Source organism: Magnolia sinica, chromosome 9 (assembly GCF_029962835.1).
Source record: "Magnolia sinica isolate HGM2019 chromosome 9, MsV1, whole genome shotgun sequence".
NCBI lineage: Eukaryota > Viridiplantae > Streptophyta > Magnoliopsida > Magnoliales > Magnoliaceae > Magnolia > Magnolia sinica.
In genome coordinates, this window is record NC_080581.1 from 85,919,099 (window position 1) to 85,941,580 (window position 22,482).

The window sequence follows — 22,482 nt, forward strand, 5'->3', positions numbered from 1 at the left end:
GAAACAAATGCCACTTTCAACGCCCCCTGTCTTGCAAAACCCACGAATCATGAGATTCCCACCACCTCTCTTCTCGGCATTTCTTCAAACAAGCATTGTGCATCATCCATCTTCCCACAACTTGTGTATAGTTCAATGAGTCTGATTTGAACAAAGTTATGCATTTTAAACCCAGAAGTGAGGGTCTCAATGTGGACCCCACAGCTGAGACCAAGGTCAGAAAGATCTGAACAGGATTTAAGCAAGGGAGCGAAGGTAAATTGGTCAGGCCAGATGCCACGGTTCTTCATGAGAGAATATAGATGGACAGATTCTTTGGAAGGCCCACAGACAGAGTATCCCTTGATCATGGAATTGAAGAGGAGGATATTCGGGTTTTGGGTTTGGAGGAAGAGGAGGTAAGCATATGACATTTTGCAGAGGGAGGCGCAAACAGAGACGAAGTGGGAGAGGAGATCGGAGTCGCTGCTGTACATGTCAATGGGGTCCACGCCATGCTCGTCGCAGATCATCTCCAAGAAGGCCCCGATCTGATTGCCACATTGCCCGCCCTGGATGTGGAGGATCTCTCTTATCTTCTCGAGAAAACGGAGGCAGAAGGAAAACAGGGGCTACAGCCGAGAGAGAGAGAGAGAGAGAGAGAGAGAGAGAGAGTCGGGGGCAGGCAGAGGCATGGGTCGCAAATGAGATTTAGGTCTTCATAGTTTTGTTTATATAGGGACCCTTTGACGGTGGCCGGTTCCGGCAAAGGTTAGCCCCAAGCACCATCACAGCCCGATTTTGTTGTAGTGACATGCCATTGCAGCATTTCTCTAAGAAGAAAATTAGCAACACAGAGACTCCGTGTATGTGTTTCTTACTTGTATGGGTTTTAACTGTTCCGTGACAAGCTTCAGTTCTTTTACGGTATACAGGCCTGGCTGTCATAAGCATCATGAGTCAGCATCCAAACACTTGGATGAAATAAGAGGGCTTGTATACTTTTTCATGCACAAGTATAGAAAATGTGAATTGGGCGCACACGTAAGATTGGAACTTGTGGTCACACGAGTGACATTGAGGCTGATCATCAGGTGGACTCCACACCGTGGATGCAGCGGCCCACAAGTCAGCAAGCACCAACGATCAGCTGGTCCATTGGTCAATATTTGAATTTTTAGGCCAGGGTGTCCACCTAGACTATCAGCCTGGATCTCGTACACATGTGCCCCCATTGGCAAGTGTGCCCACAGACACCAATGACAGTCCCATCAATAAAACAGCTGATCTCCCTCGAGTAGGTAGCAATAGAAACTATTGATCTTCAAGTGTCGGGAAACTCTGCAAGAGGAAGATTTTTGCCCATGATAGAAATGAAACTGATCATGAGCATTGAAGCAACATTAAACAAGATAAAACCTCAGATAATACCTCAGAAAACAGGACCCTTCCCTCAAATAGAGCAAATCATTTGTGTATTCGTCAAAGATTGAAATAATCAATACGATGTAGGCGAGTCCCATCCTAAGAGAGTTTTCCTGGAAAACAATGAATTTCATGAAAACATGAGCATTCCTGAATGGCATAACATACCCAACTTCATATTTGATATAAAGTGATGAGAAATGTGATTGACTAATCATCCCAAGGGCTGCAACTTGGTTGGAGTCAATCCAGACCTGACTAACCTAAACCAATTTCAGGTTAGGTTGGGTTGGGTTATTGAAGTCCTCAGGTTGGGTACAGGTTAAAAAACACCAACCCAATTTGAATTCTGGTTGGGTTAGAGTTGAGAAATTTTGGGTGGGGTTGGGAATAATCACGTGTATTTTGGGTGGGGTGGGTTGGATTGCATCGAGTGTAGGGGATTTTGGGTTGGGCATCTCAGGGAATTTGGGTCAGGTTAAGGGCTGGGTCCTCTTGAGGTCAGGTTGGGCTCCGGTTGACCCTCAACGTGACCCAACCTGCCGAAGTTGTGCCCTAATCCTACTCTCCCTCAAGACATCAGACATTCAGTTGGGCCATTGTATACAAGTACTTGGTTATCAAAGTCAATTGCCAAGCAGGTTATATGCATACGAACCTGATGGACAACAACTCCACCATAACAGGCCAGAAAGAAGCTGCATATGAAAGCACAGACCACCCCTCAAATCACTGCTAATGGCCATAAAATGATAGCAAGACCCGCAAACGGTACACAAACTGTCTCCAAGAAAGGGCCTTCTCTTCCGATCAAGTCTTGAAATAGCCGTCGCCATCCTTTCAAAAGCATGTAAGAGCTTTTCCACAGTGCTATGGCAGTGATCATTGGCACATCTACAGCCACAGCGAGTAGGCTGACTAGGAAACAACTCAGTAGCATGGATAACCTTCCAAAGAAGCATACACATGTAATCAACAGATTTTCCTGAACAATACATTGGTGGTAGCAAGTCATTTGCTGAATCTCAATACAGTGAATTGGCATTTACAATGATTGATGGGAAACCAGATAACTGTGTATTTCTTTAAGCAATATTCAAAATCCTAGAATACCCAATTTGACTCGATTTCCTACTGGGTTAGGTTAAATTGAAAACTCAGTTGGATCGAGTAAGTATTCAAATAAAATCCGCAAGTAAATCAATAATATAGTAAAACTGAGAGAATGCTAAGTATGATTAAGTACTCCATACAAAAATAATCAGAAGAATACCTTACACCGCTATTGATTGAAAGAGCTCTGCTTTGCCCACAGGTGTGTGCAGTAGAGCTCGTGTACATGCCACACATGTGCCAGCATGGAGCATAGGTGAGAGATCCAATCCATCCATCAGGTTGGTCCAATCTTCTACATGCTTTCCCAATAGTACTAGATCTGGTCCACTAAACACGTGGGCCCCGATACTGGAAATAGGTGAATTGATTAGAAAACTCCAGCCACATTTTCAGGAGCCGTAAATTTGTTTTTGCAAACTGTTTTCCACCTGACCAAATCAACCTGATCCTTGGGCTATGGCATCAATATAGTGGTGCCATTCTGATGGATGTATTGGTCTCGGACCTATTGTGCCATGCTGGCACATTGTGGCGTGTACATGAGTTTTTTTGCACATGCATGTGGGCTTAGCAAAGCTCCAGTTAAAAACGTATCTGTACAAATAATCCCACACTTTTCTGTTAAAATGGACAAACAAATTATGGATGGTGATTCGACTCGTAGTTTTGAGTAAGTCTAGCAGACTCAGGATAACTACAAAATTTATAAATATGTTTTAACCGCATTCCTTACCTGATGTCGAAGGGCGCCTCGTCTTCAGCCACTTTCTCACTCAGTTCATCCATATATGAGAAGTAGGAGTGGAAGCAAAAATCCGTGAAAGCATGCACTACCGTACAACTTCCCAGTATTGTACTCCAGCAACCGTCCCAAAATCCACACGAAATTATAGACCACCAGGTTGAAATAATGGGATCGGATTTTAAAGAAACCATACAGCTGTGAATGATGGGTAATCTTTGTAAACGGATTTGAAGAGAGCTCACAACAAAACAATGGAAAAGCTTGTCTATGACATGTTCACCAACCGCCACGAAAGTTGCAATCAATGGAGCAAAAATTCCATATCCTATTCCAACTAGAAGGCTTCCAGCAATGCCGATAACTGGCCGCAAAAGTAATGGCACGGCAGGAATAGCAATACCAAGGTCTTCAATACTAGTCCAAGCCTCTCTGTTCTGCCATTAGGCATGGAAGGATCAAATAAGAATAACAGAATAGCAGTTAATGCTACAATGCTTAAACCAACTAAAATTCGATCCTTAGGTACCCATTTCAATTGGATGGCTAAGATCAGTTGAGATGGGAAAAATTCGGGCATGACCAAATACCTTGTGGGATTAATCAGACCGACCAATTAGTTAACTGAAAGATGGGCATGCCATGATCTTGCATCATACCATCATACAATCCCTCTCATCATGAACAAAAAAGATTACGAGCAAGTCGAGCAATGTTATGTGGAGTCCATGATCAAGTATTGAATATGATGGCATATCTCATACAGAATCATTAACATGCAGAGAAAACATTCAATCATTCCTTCAATGTAAAGCTGAGGCCGAGTTTCCTATTTGTTTTGCATAGGGAAGTTCCATGTTGGAAACTCAGTTTGTAGATGTGGGGCCCATGGTTAGTCCATCGAAGCCATTGATCTGATGGAACTCATCATGGAGGACCATTCCCCAACCCCCCCCCCCTGCAGCCATTGAATGCAGCTTCTTCATGCATTCCTTTTTAATCATGTATTTGCATGGCATTAATGGGAAGGTTATACTTGATTAATTCAGGAGAATGTTTGGAAAAGGTCCATGTGGGTTGTTAGATCAATGGCTTGGATAGATGAATGATGGGCTTAATTCTACAAACTAAGTTCTGCACCGGGAATTTCCCCAAGATAAACGAATAGGACTATCCAGCCTCGTAAAAGCTAATTTGTTCCATAGTAAAACAGCATACTTTGCTGCACAGTAATAAGTCCAGATGAAATGTGCGGGCCACAGTCCCAAGATTACAGAAGAGTTTCCGAAGACAATGATAACTATTGCAAATGGGCTGATAATCGCCGCTGCAAAAGAAATAAATATTAGAAACAGAGCATTTACTATATGTAGATACCTACCAACATACATCCATATATGCTTTCATCCAGGCTTGCTTGCAAAGATATGTCCATAGCTATAACTAAATAGATGGGCTCACACATGAATGCGTGCATCAACGGCTAACAATAAAATTCTGGAATTTCAGTAAATAATCAATCTAAATGTTCATATTAACAAACCATTCATGTTCAAATACAATCTTCAATCTTCATTTGGTCATGGAATAGCAGTTGCTCCCATTGAAATGACAATCTAACAACAATTCTCACTAATATGGAGATTGTCGATTGCTTAGGAAAGACTATTGGTTAATTGTTTACCACTAAATTGATGCAGGACAATTAACCACTTGCTCAAAAAGCTCGAACTGATAGAGCATGGCAAATCAATCCCTTTATCTCATAGCCCAGGCCCCACATCCCATGGGTTAGGACCTCGGCCAAACCCCCCTCATGGGCCCCACTTCACATATGTTCTGCTTCACATGAGCCACCCGCTTCACATAGGTCGGGCCGCTTCACATGGGCCGCCCACCCTGAGTATGCCCCTGCATCCCACAGGCCACCCCACCTGAGCTCGGTGTGAAAATGCCCCTGCATTATAAATGGTGCATAAAAAGGATTAAATAAGATTTGGCCCGCCTTGGGTTGAATGTAGAGGTCTACAGGTCAGGGGTGATCTGACTTCTTAGGGATGATAAGTAATCAGGGTGGTCCTGTTGGCCTGACCTAACTTGTGGAAGGAAGTGTTTTTGTAGGATACAACCCACGCCCAATTCCTTTGATGGCAGAATGGGATGGACATGGCTTGGGTCCTTAGCTAATAGGTTGCCCGTGTTCTAACTCGGAATTATAAGATATGTGTCTGGCATAGGGTTTTTTCACTCTTGATGATTGTCATGTACAGTTCTATAATCCAGGCCATTGCTCTGTTGCATCCTACTATGAACAAGGGGCCATTGCTTTGTGTTTGCTGAGATCTACTACCAACGGAACCGGCAATGAGGAGGTTGGTCATACAAGGTATTTTCTGGCAGGTCCATGAGAGTGCCCTCTACCCTGTAACTGAATACAGGTCAGAAAATGTAGCTTCACTAGGGGTGGCAGGCCTCATATTTTTGAACTACTCGGGGCTGGACGCAACCTGCTGGATCTACTCAAGCTTGGCATTTTTGGACAACCCAGGCCCACCCGTTGCCAGCTCTATGCTTCATGATGAGCTTTGTTACATTGTAATTTTTTCAAACATTGTATCCATTCTTCCAAGGCCCAAGTGCTTCCTCAAGTGTAGACTATGCAAACTCACGGTCCCGTCATGGATGAGTCAGCCTATTGCCAAAGTGCAAACACCAGCCTATTGCCAAAGTGCAAACACCAAGTGTTGTGTGTCAAACCCCACTAGGTATGCAAGAGAGACACAAGCATGGTTTTAAAACCTAGACAAGCCTTCTGTGACTCGTTTGAGTCAATTCAGAATTGGTCGGACCCAATCCGATTTGAGACCATGTGTCACCCCTAACTCGGCTAATTCCGAATACGACTTAAGATGGGACGAGTTGGTCAAAGTCACCTCTTTTAACCATCAAAACAAGAGTTGAATAGAATATTTTGTACTTCACTGAGAACTCAAGAGCTTACACTTTTTGAGGATCCTGAGGTTTTGAGGTTACAAGTGAGGTCATCTCTTCCTTATGTAGACCTAAGAACCTTCAACTACTTTACATGGATGGTTAGGCTGATGCCATATGATGATCATCCAATGGCCAATGTTTCTAAACTATCTCCCTACAAAGACCCCCTAAAGAAATCTCAAGTATTCTAGAGATCTCTAGAATCCTCTGCACAAATTCACAAGACTCTAGCCTTCTTTATAATCCTCAACACAACACTATGCATGTTGCATTAGTGTGCTAGTGCCGAAAATGGCTTTCCCTTGAAAAGCCTCTTATGAATGACCGATTTGTGAAAACCACACCTACCTATTGCCTTAATGCCCTCACCAACCTCTTGACAATGATCCTGTGAGTTGGTTTCTTGAACTATCACAATGTGTTGTTTTTTCTTTCTTGTCACCCTTAGTTGTAAGGCTAAGATCAACAAATCAGCTGAACCTTGGCCTCCTTCTTTGCACCATCGGTATCATTTACAGATGCCCTTCCACGATGCATATTATCCCAAGGAAGGACATTGGAACCACCTTTTCCTTGCTTAAGAAATCCGTGCCCCAAGACGACCTTAAAATCATCTAGTGAAATAGCAAAGAGACTCGTCTTGCCAACACACCCTTCAATGCGTAGCTCCACATCCTTACCCATGCCTTGAACAGGTTTGGATTTTGAATTGACCACCTTTCTCTTGCTTGAGTCCTACACCAACATCAAACCCAACCATCTTGGTAGTCATGTTTGCCCTCATGTCTACGCTTCAAGTTGATGTGTATAATACACTAACTCCCATCCAAGTGGCTTGGCTTTCTTCGCTCATCCTTGCAAAACATTTAAGAACCTAATTCGCAGTTCCTCTTCTTCCTCCTCGACTTGGACCGAGTTCAAGGGTTTGTTATGTTGGTAGCACTTTGCCCATTGATCGCCGTCACAAATGAAGCTACTCCAACTTTCCTCCTGGCTCTTGGATCTTGCCTTCCATGGCATTGAGGAGTTGCATACACTAAATCTTATTTTCTCGATCCTCTTCTTTAATTGGCTTCATTGCAAGAGCATTGAGAACTTGTCTTTTCAGAAATCCCTTGCCCAATGAGGCCAATTGTAGAGAAAGAATTTAACCTCATGGCTTGGGTAAGTCTCATCTATCCATGCTATATTTGACCCTTGCCTTAGTCACCTGTTGAAAATAATAGCTCTGATGAGTCACTACTTGTGAACTCCATCAATCGCTCTGCCACTTCCGTGGCTATCGCAAGGTCCTGCATGTCCCATCACTGTAGTTCTTGCCATGCCCAATGTGGCACTGATACCATAGCCAAGAATAATCTAGAAACCTTCTGGATAATTCTACACTATCATCCTTAGAAAGATCAACTAGAGGACTCGAGAACATTGCAGAGATCTCACAATTCTATTTGACTCTAGCTTTCTTTAGAATCCTTTCAACAACATTACACACTATGTACATCACCTCTACTATATAAGTAGTGTGAAAAATGGTTAAAGCCCCTTGCTACTGACCATATGAATAGTGATCCAAACTATCCATCTTGTAGACCTCATCATGGATGGGCCACTAAGGGCCCGTTTGGAATCCACCAAATAAGTTACTTTTTCTACTACCAGTAGTAGATAAGTAACTTATTTAAGATATGTAAGTTTGGTTTATGATCAATTATATGTAATTTTTATTATTATTTAAAGTTACTTAATTCCTTCAATTTAATAAGTAAAAATCAAGATAAGTTACTTAAGGCATAAGTAGCTTATCGTAAGTAACTTATGATCGAAATGCCCCCTAAAAGAAAATTAGATTGATTGAACAACCCTAACCACTCTGGTGATGGACCATCTCCCCATTAAGTGGGATTGATGCTTTTAACCTGTAGTTTTCATAACATATTTATGAATAAGATTGTTCAGTTAGTGAGCATATTCAATGCTCAAACCATGTGGGCCCCAATGTATGCATGATGCGGATTGTTAGACAGGTGACCAGGTATGCGAAATGATGGAGCATACAACCACTTTCGAAGGCCTATTAGATTTCCGGGCCTATACATCAATTGGCTAGGCTCCTCCTCATCTCTACACTATGAGATGGATCTAGGCCCACCTATTAAATGGGTAGGACCAATGTTTCTATGGAGGCCCATCATGGGACAGGTCCATGCCTATTTATGGACGGTACAAACCATGATTGGGCTGACCTGGCATGTGTGGGACCTGTGTTTAGAGCTGTAAACAAGCCAAACCGAGTTGAGCTTGGCCCAGCTCGGCCAACAAGCTATCCCAGCTCAAACTCAACTCAGTCCTCGAGTTTAAATGGCCAGCTCGGCTTGGATCGGTCAGCAAATCGAGCCAGCTTGAGCAAAGCTTGAGCTCGATCTTTCGAGTCGAGTTTGAGTTTGAGTCTGCGAGCTGAGTTGGAGTTTAGGTTTTAGGGTTTTATATATATAATATTATAATATAATTTATTTAAATATATAAATATTTACCAAATATTTATAATAAGTGAATCCAATTCGAGTCGAATTGATTCGAACCGAGTCAGAGTCAAGTCTAGCTTGGACTTGGCTCGGAAACTTTTTCGAGCTCAAAAAATTAGCTCAACTCGGCTCGAGCCCAGTTTCGAGCTGAGTCGAGTTGAGCTTTTCCAAGTCGAGTTGAGTGAGTTAACCGAGTTCAGTTAACTCGGTTCATGTATAGCTCTACTTGTGTTGGTTAGTCTTTGACACATTTCTCACTCAAAAGGTTTAGCTACGCGTACACACCTCTTGGCCTAATGCCTAGCACATGGGTGGGACACATTAAAGCCGTGCATTAGGTGGGGTCCTTCGTGTAGATGAGCTAGCCCAAAATCAGTCCAACCAAATCATCATTCGGGCCACGTGTAACAGTTCAAAACAAAAAGCCAAATGCCCACGTACACGAGTGGCCAGCCTGAAATTTTGGTTGGTTCATCTACAAGGGGGGGCCCACCCAATGCATGGTTAGATTTGCTGGGCCAGCCTGTGGCCTTAAGCTACATGTTTCTGGAGAGGTGAGTTTGGGCCCATTCATTGATCATGCCTTTAATCAGGGCCATTTGCTTGATTGGGCTGGCTCCATGCGTCAACTGCAAGTAAGAAGGTGGGCCCCACAACTAGTCCTTTAAATTTAAAAGGCTTGAAATGGTGATCCTTCTCATACCTGACAGCTGGCATATGAAGTAGTGGATCTGGACCGTCCATTTGGTGATCCTTCTCATGAATGACCCAAATCAGAGGGATCGGAAGATTAGATCCATATCGATTGTCGGATTCAAATGGGCAGTCGAGATGAAAATGGACTCGATAGGAGAAACTAACGGATCGACCCTATTGTCGGACGGTCCGGATCCACCTCCGCACCAGCTACTCATCGAACATTGGGCAACGAACGTCACTTCCTGACTAGACGCGATGGACCAAATTCAGACGAGCTTGCTTACTTACCTTTGAGAAGGCTGAGAATCAAGAGTAGAAAGAAGAAGGGCAGAAAAGACAAAAAGCTCCATAGCGTTGCCAGAAACCCAATAGGAACCTCCATCAGATGCTAAGGGCAGAAAGGAAAAACAAAGACCCAAATTTAAAATGTAAATAGCGTGAAATAAAAGGGGTAATACTGGATACAGAGGAGAAGTGTTATGAAGAGAGGGCAAAAGAAATTAAATTGAAAACAGAAGAAATCAGAGAAGAAAGAAGAAAAGGAGGTTACGCAGCATGAGATGGTGGATATATGATGGATGAGGCACAATTTTGTACTGCCCATCTGAACTCGACAGGAGAAACTAACGGATCGACCCTATTATCGGACGGTCCAGATCCACCTCCGCACCAGCTACTCATCGAACATTGGGAGACGAACGTCACTTCCTGATCACACGCAATGGACCAAATTCAGACGAGCTTGCCTGCTTACCTTTCAGAAGGCCGAGAATCAAGAGCAGAAAGAAGAAGGGCAGAAAAGACATAAAGCTCCGTAGAGTTGCCAGAAACCCAACAGGAAGCTCCATCAGATTGTGAGGGCAGAAAGGGAAATCAAAGGCGCAAATTTAAAATGTAAATAGCGCGAAATAAAAGGGGTAATATTGGAAACAGAGCAGAAGTGTTATGAAGAGAGGGCAAAAGAAATTAAATTGAAAACAGAAGAAATCAGAGAAGAAGATAGAAGAAAAGGCAGTTAAACGGTATGAGATGGTGGTTGTAAGTGCCACGTGTCGATCAGATAGCGAGCTTTTCGTGAATCTCATGCAAAGAGGTCGAGAAGAAGACATACTCGGTAGCTTGGTGAGGATGTGACTCGGATCCCTGACTGTGGGGCCCACCTCGATATGTTTGTTGTATATCTACGCTGTCCATCCGTTTTTACAGCTCATTTCATGGAATGTTTTGATCACTATAAACTTCTTTCGGGCCATAGAACATTTTGATCAAGCTAATACTTGTGTTTTCTCTTCATTCAGATCTACGTGACCTTCCCAGCAGATCCTAAGAAACTTTTAATGGTGGGAATTTAATCACCGTTGTTTCTTTTGGTGTGGCCCACTTGAGATTTGGATTTGTCTAGTTTTTGGACCAGTCTCCTAAAATGAGCTTAAAAAACGGATGGACGGAATGGATATAAAAAAGGATACATTAATGGTGGCCCCACAGTCAGGGATCCACCGAAGCCCTACCCGTTCGGTAATCGGGTTTTGAAGGACGCGAGATGCGTGTAACACCTATTACACGGAGCCCATGTAACCCAAAGCTTTGTGGTGCAGAGATGTCTACGTGAAATCTACTCCGTGTCCATCGTTCTTTTCGTATCACTTTAAGTTGTGAGCCTAAAAACAAATCAGATCCAAAGCTTAAGTAGGCAACATATCAGAAACGTCGACCATTGAAACTTTTGTGGGCCCAAATAAGGTTTCAATGGTGAGAGATCGATCCTGACTGTTTCTCGTAATGTGTGTCAATTTGAGTTTGATCCCCCTCATTTTTATTTTTAGACCGTACAGTTTTCTTTAAAAAGGATGGACGGATAGGATGTTACTTGGATATCAAGTGGCTACCATGGAACTTTGGGTTGGATGCAGATTTCCTGCCAAAGCCCTTCACAGGTTGTTCCACCGCTGAGACGGAGGTACGTTTGTGAGAAATCTGCTGAGATGGTGGTAATGTTTTTGAGAAATCCGGCCTTTATTTTAAGATATATGACAAAAACTAAGAGGATCCAAAACTCAAGTAAGCCACACGAGAAGAGAAAATAGCGAGGATTCAATGACTACCGTTGAAACATTCACATAGCCATGAAAGTTTTGTAGCTAAGTTTTTTGTGTTCACTTCATCACTAAACACATCCTAGAGAGAATGAACTTCATCCTAGATGCGTGTAGTGATATATCCGTGCTGTATTTTAGGCAATGATCCTATAAATGAAGCAGTTCCAAATCTTAAGTTGACCACACCACATGAAACCCTGGTGTTTGAGAAGCCGATTGTGTACTAGAGTAACTCAGTATGCTTAGCATATTGAGTAAAATTTGTGCGTTCCATCATGATTTACATATTTAACCCACTCTGTCCATCCATTTTAACAGATAATTTGAGGGCTTGAGCCCAAAAATGAAATATATCTAAATCTCAAGTGGACCTCACCACAGAAATAGTGTGAATTGATATTCTACTGTTGAAAATTTCTTGTTGGCCACATAAGTTTTGGATCAAGTTGTTATTTGTGTTTTCTCTTCATCCAACAAATAAACATCACTAGGGGCCCTACCAAGGTTTCAACGGTGGAAGACATTATTTGTTTTCTGTGGTGTGGTCTACTTGAGCTTTGGTAATACTTCAATTTTGAGCTCAAACACTAAAATGAACTGTAAAAATGGATGGACGGCATGGATAACCCACGTACATTCATGGTAGGCCCAAATGAGTTTACTCAATACGATAAAAGACGCAATCCTATTTCGATATTTTTGATCATTAAAATCTTTTTTATGAGCACAAAAGTTTTAGATGAAGCTCATATTTGTTTTTCCATTTATCCATGACTTGGTTACCCCTTTTTTTTTTTTTTCACTCACACACCCTAAACTCTCCTCTGCGCACTCACACCACAATGGGTGGGTGCTCAAACCCATGACCTCATACTGAAACTCTTGTGAGTCCACTATTAAGCCATAAGGTGGCATGCATTCAGGTCTTCTTGACCTTATTAACAGGCTGGATGGAAAATAAATATTACAGTTGTTAAGGTGTGCTTAATAAGTTTTTAATGGTGAAACATTTAATCACCACTATTTCTTACCATGGGATCCGCTTGTGATTTGGATATGCATAATTTTCAGCCTTATGCCCTAAAAATGAGCTGGAAAAAAAAGGTGAATGGTGTGAATATACTACACATATATTAGGGTGAGCTCCATTATCAGAGCGAACCCTGTTAGGTGGGCCACACCTATTCCACTGCTGTTGTGACAATGCTTGTCCAAGCGACCCATTTAATTACTATGAACTCTTTATTACTAGAGATAATTTAGAAAGGTATATCCATCATTGCTTTGAGGAGTGTTCAAACTGAGAAATAGATTGATGTGACAATGCTTGTCCAAGTGATGTATTTAAATTACTATGAACTCCGCTAGAGAGAATTAATTTAGGAAGGTGTCCGATCATTACTCTGAGGAGTCTTCAAATTGAGAAATACATTGATGTCACAATGCTTGTCCAAGCAACGCATTTAAATTACTATGAACTTCCTGTTACTAAAGATAATTTAGGAAGGTGTCTGTCATTGCTACGAGGATTCTTCAAACTGAGAAATACATTGATGCTCTGCAGATTTTAATAAATGATACACAAACAGTTAGAAATTACTCAAATAAACAGTTTAAATTATAGGAAAAAGCTTAGATATATCATGAATAAGTGTTCACAAATAAGATGTTGGCATTGTTCAACCAACTTGACTTTTGACAGTATTGTTAAACTAACCTAATTTTTATATAAATTAATGAAATTGAATTCTACAATTTAATAAGTTTAATTTTGGTACACCAACTGTACTGTTTATAGGTGCCTGTATATCAAGGGAGCTGATTAGTTGTTACCTTACGCTCAGTGTGGGGCCCACCTTAAGGATGTGTTGTTTGTCCGCGTTGTCCATTCATTTTTTCAGTCCATTTGAAGACAGGTAAAAAATAATAATAATAAAGCAGATCCAAATCTTAGGTAGACCATACCACACGGAACAGTCATAATTGAACACCCACCATTAAAAACTTTCTAAGACCCACCGCGAATGGTTATTTACCATCCAACTCATTGATAAGGTCAAACAACGTGGATGAATGGAAAATAACAAGATTAGCTTTGATCCAAAACTTTCGTTGCCTATAAAAAGCTTTCAATGGTTATTTACTACTTTTACCAATCGTGTAGTCCATCCGAGATTTGGATCTGCCTAATTTTTGGGATAATGCCTTAAGATAAGCTGAAAAAACAGATGGGCTTCATGGATATACAACATATTTATCAATATGGCCCCACAAGGTAAGGGTAACAGCCACTAAAGTGTAACCATGGTAACACCTAATCTGTTGGCTTGTATCAGGAGTCATGCACAGCCGGTGTAGGCGAAGTTACTCTTCCGCCTTGTGGGCTTGGTGCAATTTGGAGCTGCCCAAATTACATTGAAGAGTAACGTGTTGCATTTTGACGCAGGGAGGTGGAGCTTCTCTAGACTCCTCACAGAGACTTCTCATATCCACGAGGAAAGAAAGTAAGAAAATAAAAATAAATTCTAATAAATTCAAATTTTGATTGATTCATGAAATAAATGAGCTCACAACCCTTTAAATAGGGATACCAAGCAATAGGAGAGAAATCAGAAGCAAACTATAATTAAAACTCCTAGAAATTCATAACTTCCTATAAATAGTAAATTTACTTTTATAGTAAGTGTCCTATGTGGCTTAACCACGTTATTCTCCTAATTATTCTAAACACTTTTCATGTTAGACACAACTCCTAAAGCCCAACGGATAGAGAGTATAATCAAAATAAAACTTACTATTTATAGTAAAAACGACACTAAACATAGAATTCGGCCATCGATATGATGGAATCTCACAAATTCGGCATGGGTAACCTGGCATAGCTGAGTTGGTTGGGTAAAGTAGCTCGTCCTACCCCAAAATCATATATGGTATGTCAAGTAACTCATTCTGATTTTTGAGATATGCCTGTTTTAAGGTTCTGACGGTCTTGATGGCTTCTGCCTCTGATCGGGCCTTCTTTGGTCTATCTTGGACATGAAAGTGTACGCAACCAACTCTACATCAATCCCCTCCACTTCAAAAGAACTCGTCCTCGAGTTCTCGTGCTGCTTCGGTTCATGATACTCGGTCTGGTGCGCCGTAACAATGCTCAGATCAAAAATTATGATCAATTTATGGTCCACATTCTTTTGGTCCAACCATGCTAGGAATGTATCTATGACACATTCTACATCAAAACCCTCCGCTTGGAAAAAAACTCGTCCTCGAGTTACTCAAGGGACTTTGTTCATGATTCTGAGATAATTTTTTATGCCGATGTTTATTAGCCTTTTTTCTTGTACTTGGCATTAGGCTCTTGAGTTGTCACAATACATGTACTCATGCTTTCCTTGACTTAATTAGTACCGATTAGATCTTTCACTCCTGCCTTTAAGATCTGAAATTCTTTCTGACTCACCTGACAGTGAAGGTGGTTTGGCAAACTAGTCCAAGGGACAAGGCCTATGTGATGTTGGATATCCCTCATGGGGAGCAATCCATCGAGTAAATCTTCTATACATAATAATCCATTAAAACTATGAAGTTCGGCCTTACCTTGATAATATCTTTCAATATGATATACACGATTTCCTCCATGGACTGGTCATTGGGCAAAGCCATCATCGAGGTCCTCGTCGCTAGAACTCGCATTATCTGGTATAACCCTAGGATTCACCACTGGTAGTGCTAAACAAAAATCGAGATTGTGTCATATAGCAACCATGGGTGGTTGAGTATCATATAGGGCTCGTTGCGGACTTAGCGCATCCGCAATACGGTTGAGGGTTGCCTGCAGCCCTTGCATGGTCAACTGACTTTCCCGGTGGAAAGCTTCCATTCTTTCCGAAAGATAATGTATCTCTGGATCACCGTCCACAAGATTTTTGTTCATACCTTCATTATTTGTCATTGGCCCGAGGGGAGTCCTCGCACTGATACCAATTGACACAGCATGAATGTGATGAGGTCGATCACCATTTTCCTTAAGGATAACTTCTCTGAATCCACAGAGCTTCTCTGGACTTCTCACAGAGACTTCTCGAATCCATGATGAAAAAAAGCAAGAAAATAGAAATAAATTCTAATAAATTCAAATTTTGATTAATTCCTTTCAAATAAACTAGTTCACAACCCTTTAAATAAGGATACCAAGCAATAAGAGAGAAATCAGAAGCAAACTATAATTAAAACTCCCTAAAATTCGTAACTTACTATAAATAGTAAATTTACTTTTATAGTAAATGTCCTATATGGCTTAACCACGTTATTCTCCCAATTATTCCAAGAACTTTTCATATTGGACACAACTCCTAAAGCCCAACGACTGAAGAGTTATAATCAAACTAAAACTTACTATTTATAGTAAAAACAAAGCTAGACATGGAATTCGGCCGTCGATATAATGGAATCTCGCAAATTCGGCATGGGCAACCTCGCATAGCTGGGTTGGTCAGCTAAAGTAGCTCGTCCTACCTCAAAATCGTTATGGATATACAACACATTTATCAAGAGTCATGCACAGCCGGTGTAGGCGAAGTTACTCTTCCGCCTTGTGGGCTTGGTGCAATTTGGAGCTGCCCAAATTACATTGAAGAGTAACGTGTTGCATTTCCTTTATTTTCATGATTGTGGCCCATATGATGGGTGAAAAAGCTTGACCATTGTAAAATGTCTTTTGAGAAATCCACTATATTCAAGGTGTGGCCCACATTTTGGTTGGCTTGGATATCGTGTACTTAGATATAAGAGCCTTGCTAAAGGAAGAAACTTTAAACTTTAAAAATGAGAGATTCTCTCTCAATTTGAGTTCAATAGGCCCCCATGCATATAAGGTGTAGACAACCCTCTCATTTCCACACGAGAGAGAGAGAGAGAGAGAGAGAGAGAGAGAGAGAGAGAGAGAGAGAGAGAGAGAGAGAGGCCGCACCTATTGAGAATTTCTCTCATAAAGGTGATTAAATTGAAAATGCAATTGAATTTTGAAATTCAAAATCAAATCGTTTTTCCTCAAAAATTCTTTTAAAAAATTGTGAAAAAATTAATTTTTTCATTTACCCCATGTCACTTAGAAATGGAAACTTTTTTGGGTGTTATAAACTATCTTTTGAATAGTTAACTTGGAGAAAAGAGGGAGAGAGAGCTTGGGTTGCATGTAACACTAGAAAACACACTCACATGTGCGCCAACAGTCAGTGAGGCAGTGTGACTGTAGCGGCACTGGTGGCGTAGAACTAAAAACTGGTTAATGCTAATGATTTAAAATGACTAGTCATTCAGTGATCTAAATGGTCCGATCTTCGCTTTTGCAATGTTCTAAACTATGATGGCCTCAGGAGAAATTATCCACTCCCTCCATCTATAAAAATTGGACCCCTCCAAGTCCAGAGCATCAACATCACAATCCAGTTGTTGTCTATAGAAAAAAGATTTTATTCCTTTTATATAGCACTAAGTTTTCGAACTCATTGAGTTTTTGAGTTCGAATACTCAATGAGTCTGTTGGAGAAGACTAACTGCGTTAGCCAGTTCCTAAGGTGATTTCCTTTATTATTTCTGCATGTAGGACCAAACAAGGCTTGTCCTATCCTGAAAGCAATTCGTCACCAACCTGCAAGTGATCTCTAATCTCAAAGGAGAGGGGCCGAATGCTTTAAGGATAGCGTATCTAATACGTGCTCAAGCTCGATCCTAGCCAATCTATTAAAATTATTTTCATTTTTCAAAATTTTAGTTTTATTTTTTTCAACAATCTTAAAGCGTGATTGACATAGATACCAAAAGTATTGCATTAATCAAGTTGATGAACCAGGATTTAATAAGCTTGATGGATTCGACGGTAAAAACTTCACCAAGTGGCAAGATAATCTTAAGTTCCTTCTTACCACTCTAAAGTTTTCTTTACATCCTGTGTACTTGAACCTACAACCATTTTCAAAAGCAACTACAATTCTACAGAACTAATCACTACAAGAATCAAATAACAAGAAGACGGCTTGTTGTATCATGGTCACATCTTGAACACCCCGTCCGATCGTCTATATGACCTGTACACAAACGGCCTCTGTTAAAGAAATTTAAAATGCGTTGGAATACAAATACAAGTTTGGAAGAGAATGAATGAAGTGTCAGGTACATTAAATTCAAATAGTAGATAATGAGCCTCTGCTAGTCAAGATCTAAGAATTGCAAGTGATTATAAATGAAATAAAGTCTTAAAAATTGATCTATCTAAATCCTTCTAAGTTGGGGCCATAATCGCTAAGGTACTTCTAAGTTGGAAAGATTATAAGAAAAAACTAATGCATAAATCTGAAGAATTTACTTTGGAAAGATTCAAAAACATCTCTAAATTGAGAATTTTTTATTTTTTATTTTGTAATCAAGACAAAAAGATGATAACAATAGTGCATCCTTAGATGCCGACCATCAGTGGGACATCAGCCAGAGCCGGGCTGACCTTGAGAAGAACGAATCCCTAAACTCAATAAAGATAACGAGAAATTTCAAAAGTTGTAAAAGAAAAAAATGAACTGGCATTTTGCTTGAGATTATAAGGACTGTAAAAAGTCTAAAAAAGAGACTAACAAACATTGGTGCCATAAGGTATTTCAAGGGGAAGATAATGTGTTAGTTCACTTGCGAAAGGAAAAGTTTCTGACTTTGGCATATAACAAGTTCTTGAATAAGAGTTGTTATGGGTAAAATCAGGTTAACCTAACAACTGGGATGGGATAGAAAACAAAAGGCAGATAGTTCGAAAATGGAGATCGAGTAAGATCTTGGCTTCCAAATTGAAGCACATTGTTCACTCCCCAAGTATAAGGTTGTGATATAGTAATAAACTCGGTAAGACCGAGGTCGAATCCACAGGACTGAAACTTGTACGTTTCCTGAAACCAAGTAGAACTAAAACTAGTCTAAGATGTGTTCTAAACCAAATAGAGTTTAAGGAATAATTGTGGAATAATTATCTAAAACTTTAAGGAATTTAAAGGAAAGAAACTAGGGATTCAGAGGATCCACTTGTAGGGATCAGGGAGATCTTTTGCCTGCATCAAGAATCATGAAAATCAAACTGAACCTACTTGATCTAGTCTTCACAAGATGAAAGGTATATGAATTAGAATGGATTCCATCATCTAACCATGCCCAGGAGACAAAGCAAACAACATGATTAAACTAATTACCAACCAATCAATAATGTATGAAGATTAGGAAGGGTATCGCCATCCGACCATGCCCATGAGACGATGGTGAACAACAGGGCTTCCTGACGTCATAAACATTAAAAGGGGAAAAGAAATATTCAAAGCCATTGCAGACCCATTGTAATTTCAGTCACAACAGACCATTAAAGACTAAGAAAAATATTCCTTTAATAATCAACTAAAATCAACATCAGTTCAGTCTAAACAAAAGGCACAAGCAAAAAGGTCCCCCATCATGCTGCAAGCTTCACCTCTTAGCCCTAGCTAAGAGGTTCCAACATGAATAGGCTGGATCCAAAACAAATACAATAGAAAGAAAAGAATAGAAAAAAGAAAAAAAAATAAAAATTACTTTCCTAGCTCCCTGTCGAACATCCCACGTTGAAGCCTTCCAAAACGAGCCCTCCTGTTGCCTCTCTCTCTCTATCTGACGTCCCCTATTCAAGCATACCCTCTTCTCCACGTTTGGAACTCTTTTTATAACTTTTGGAGTGGTGGAAATCGGATTTGGGAAGCTATCGCACGCGCAGCGAAAGCCTTTTCGCAGCCAAGTTCGGGGCTTCATAACTCTCGCGTTCCTTGCATTATTTCTGTAAAATCAACGTCTCTTGGAAGTATTTTGGTTGGCCTACACAATTGATGGTTCAGATCTTCCATATGATCAAAGATGGTGGGCCACAACCGCTTGGAAACCCGGATTTCGCGGACGTGCGTAACCTTTCGCACGTCCAGTGCTGTCATGATCGGTGGGCCCCATAGAGGTATTTTCAGAGAAATCCACCCCGTCCATTAGATTCAGGACAAAATTTCGATTAAGAATAGGTGGTTTTGAGCGTCCATCGACGCGGCCCAGAGAAGAAATCACCTTAAAAACTGTTTTGAACGTCGCAGGACCGCCTGTTTGTGGCCTCTGTATCGCGCACGTGTGCTTGCATGGGTCCAAAAGTTCAGCAAGGTTTTGTAGTAGTCGAGGCCCTCTACACGATGGACGGTTTGGATTGTCCGTACGTATGCTCTGTGGGGCCCATTAGCGTCCGTAAAAACTGACAGCGTCTGTCCGTTTTAACGTGAAACGGCAGTTGCCGTATTTGAGAAGGAGACGCGGGTCAGCAGCGCTGACCCGCTTTACGTGGATTCGGTGCGGCTCGCGGCAGTTGTGTACCTTATGTACACGCTGTGTATACGGGGCCCACTGTAATGTATATGCAAGATCTGATCCATCCATTTGTTTCCTCATCTTATTTAAACCGCCGAGACCAAAGTTGAGACAGTTCCAGATATCAGGTGGGCCCAGAATCAATGGTTTATGGGCTGATCTGTCAGTTGGGGCACTTCCATAGTGATCCGAGGGCTGAAATTTGATATGTACGGTTAATTTATGGCCCTCAGGCCATGTATGAAGTTTTGAGCCAATCAGATGGCGAGAACTATGTGATCTTGCATTTTTCACCAATTTCGGGCCTCTTTAACGTGAATAACTTGATTTCCTCGGATCCCTGGTGTGTAATTCCATCGATCTTGGTCCCCTGGAGTCCGTCCCTTGCCTTGGGTGTCATCAGAGCGTCAAATCCATGGTTTAAGCACCCTTTTTCAGTTCATGCTTGTAAATACACTCTGCATCACAAACACGATTAAATCAGGCTATTAAACGGTATCAATGATTGTAAATCTATGCAATAACTGGGTCTGATATGCAATATTTGACTCTCAACACAACCCCCAACCAGCATTTTGCTAGTCCCGAGCAAAATATGCGAAAATTAAGTTGAGAATTACAGAACAATTTTTATAAACTCGAGTGATTTTTGTAGAATAATCTAGATATGAGAATTCTCAGATTCATGAATGTTGGATATTACTTTCTCATAGACTCAGGCACACGGTAAACTTCATAATCAAGTTCAAAGTATTATTCCATTAATTAGAAAAATTCTAATCATTGAGATCTATGAGCATACAGTGTAATCTCAGCTTATCATCATTAAAATTCACTTCTCTATTTCAGGATATCATTGGTAACCAATAAGAAGATTCATGATAACCAAAACTTGCCTCACAGATCATCTTTTCATTCCTTCAGCTTTTGATTTTTTCATTAAAAGTAACGCCAAGAAGGGGAATCAAATCCTCACCTACAGGGAGCAAACCTATGATGAAGACTGTACTCCTAAATTTTTTACATATCATTCATAGGGAATTAAATCTACACCTATAGGGAGCAAACCTATGGTGTAGACCATTTGCCCAATCCTTTCAATTTCTCAGGTTGGTTCCCTTCAAGCTTAGTGAGTACCAAGTAAATCCTTCAATATCAAACTGAAACCTTAATGTGAAAGCGAGATGTGACATGTGAGATCATAACTCAATCAATGTTTACAACTTCTAATCAGAGATTAACACTTCAAACTTAACTGTGAAATGTAATATAATAAATAACTGAATCTAAGAGTCATAAATTATCAACATCACTCATCTTGTAATTCCAAGTGCCCTAGATGGCCGTCAAAATCCCTTCGAATTCACAAGAAAATTCAGATAAATTAAAAAATTTCACAATTTTTGCTCAAGACCAAGAAAACACTGATTAGGAACCCTAATCTCCCACCCCAACCTAAAATCTACATTGTCCTCAATGTAAAAGAACTAAGCATGTAATGCACATGAGACAACGAAAATATAGGAGGAGTGATGGAAAGATATTACCTGGACGAAAGAATCAAGAGGCTTTCCAAAGATATCTACGTAAGATCGGATCAGCACAAGAGAGAAACCAATAGAAGTAAAATAAAAATAACAAAAATGAAATTCTACCTACACCACTTTCGCAGGTGCTCTCGATTGCATTTAGCATATGCAACAAGCCTTTAAACCCCTAGGTTGCCCCTAGTGGACGAGTTGTAGTCTCGTGAGGGTTTGCAGCAATGTTACCCACAAACATTGAACTAACTAACTAGGAAAATGAAATGGAATGAAAAGTTAGATTGGCTCCCATGAGCGCTAAGTTTACCGTCTATCCTAAAACAGTATAAAGGAAACTACCCTAGTCCTAAGAAAGTAAGGAAAAACTACTGAGTCAAGCAGCAAGGTTCCTCTTTCGGCCAATATCTTGATAAGTTTCTCAGTAAGTTCCTCAACAGGATCATCCAAAAACCCTTTTTGCAATAGGCTTGGACGCCTTGAAGCATGACCTTCCAGAGAAACTTATGTACCTCATAAGAAATTTTCCGTTGAAGTGCTTGAGGTATCCATAGCATATACGATTCACCTGTGACAGAAGAAGTTTCATCGTTAGTATCCCATAGTGAATCAGAAACTACAGGTAGATAAAGTTTAGAAAACTTCACAAGAAGTAATGTAGTCTCAACACATTCCGAAGTGTCAGATTTCGGTTCAATTTTCAGCTCCTCCTCCCTTAATGGTAAACATTCAGGATCTGTGAAAAAAGGGGCTTCAAAGTAAGGGTTCTCTCGGTCAGTGATGACTACCGAGATGTTGTCTTGCAAGGCATTCACTATGTCTCTTATCATGGGATCATTTGAATCTGCAAAGTGTGCCAAACAATCATTAAAAGAGTTGGGACATTCAGTTGAGCTTGACTTATGTTCCACATTAGAGCTCGTGATGATCTAGCCCAAGGATTCCATCGTCTTTTGAAG

General features: G+C 40.7%; 1 pseudogene; it reads right to left on the reverse strand.

The window, feature by feature from the left end:
* LOC131255935 (uncharacterized membrane protein At3g27390-like) overlaps positions 1 to 9,966 on the reverse strand; it is a 99,818-nt pseudogene extending 89,852 nt beyond the window's left edge.
* Between the last annotated feature and the right edge of the window lie 12,516 nt (positions 9,967 to 22,482).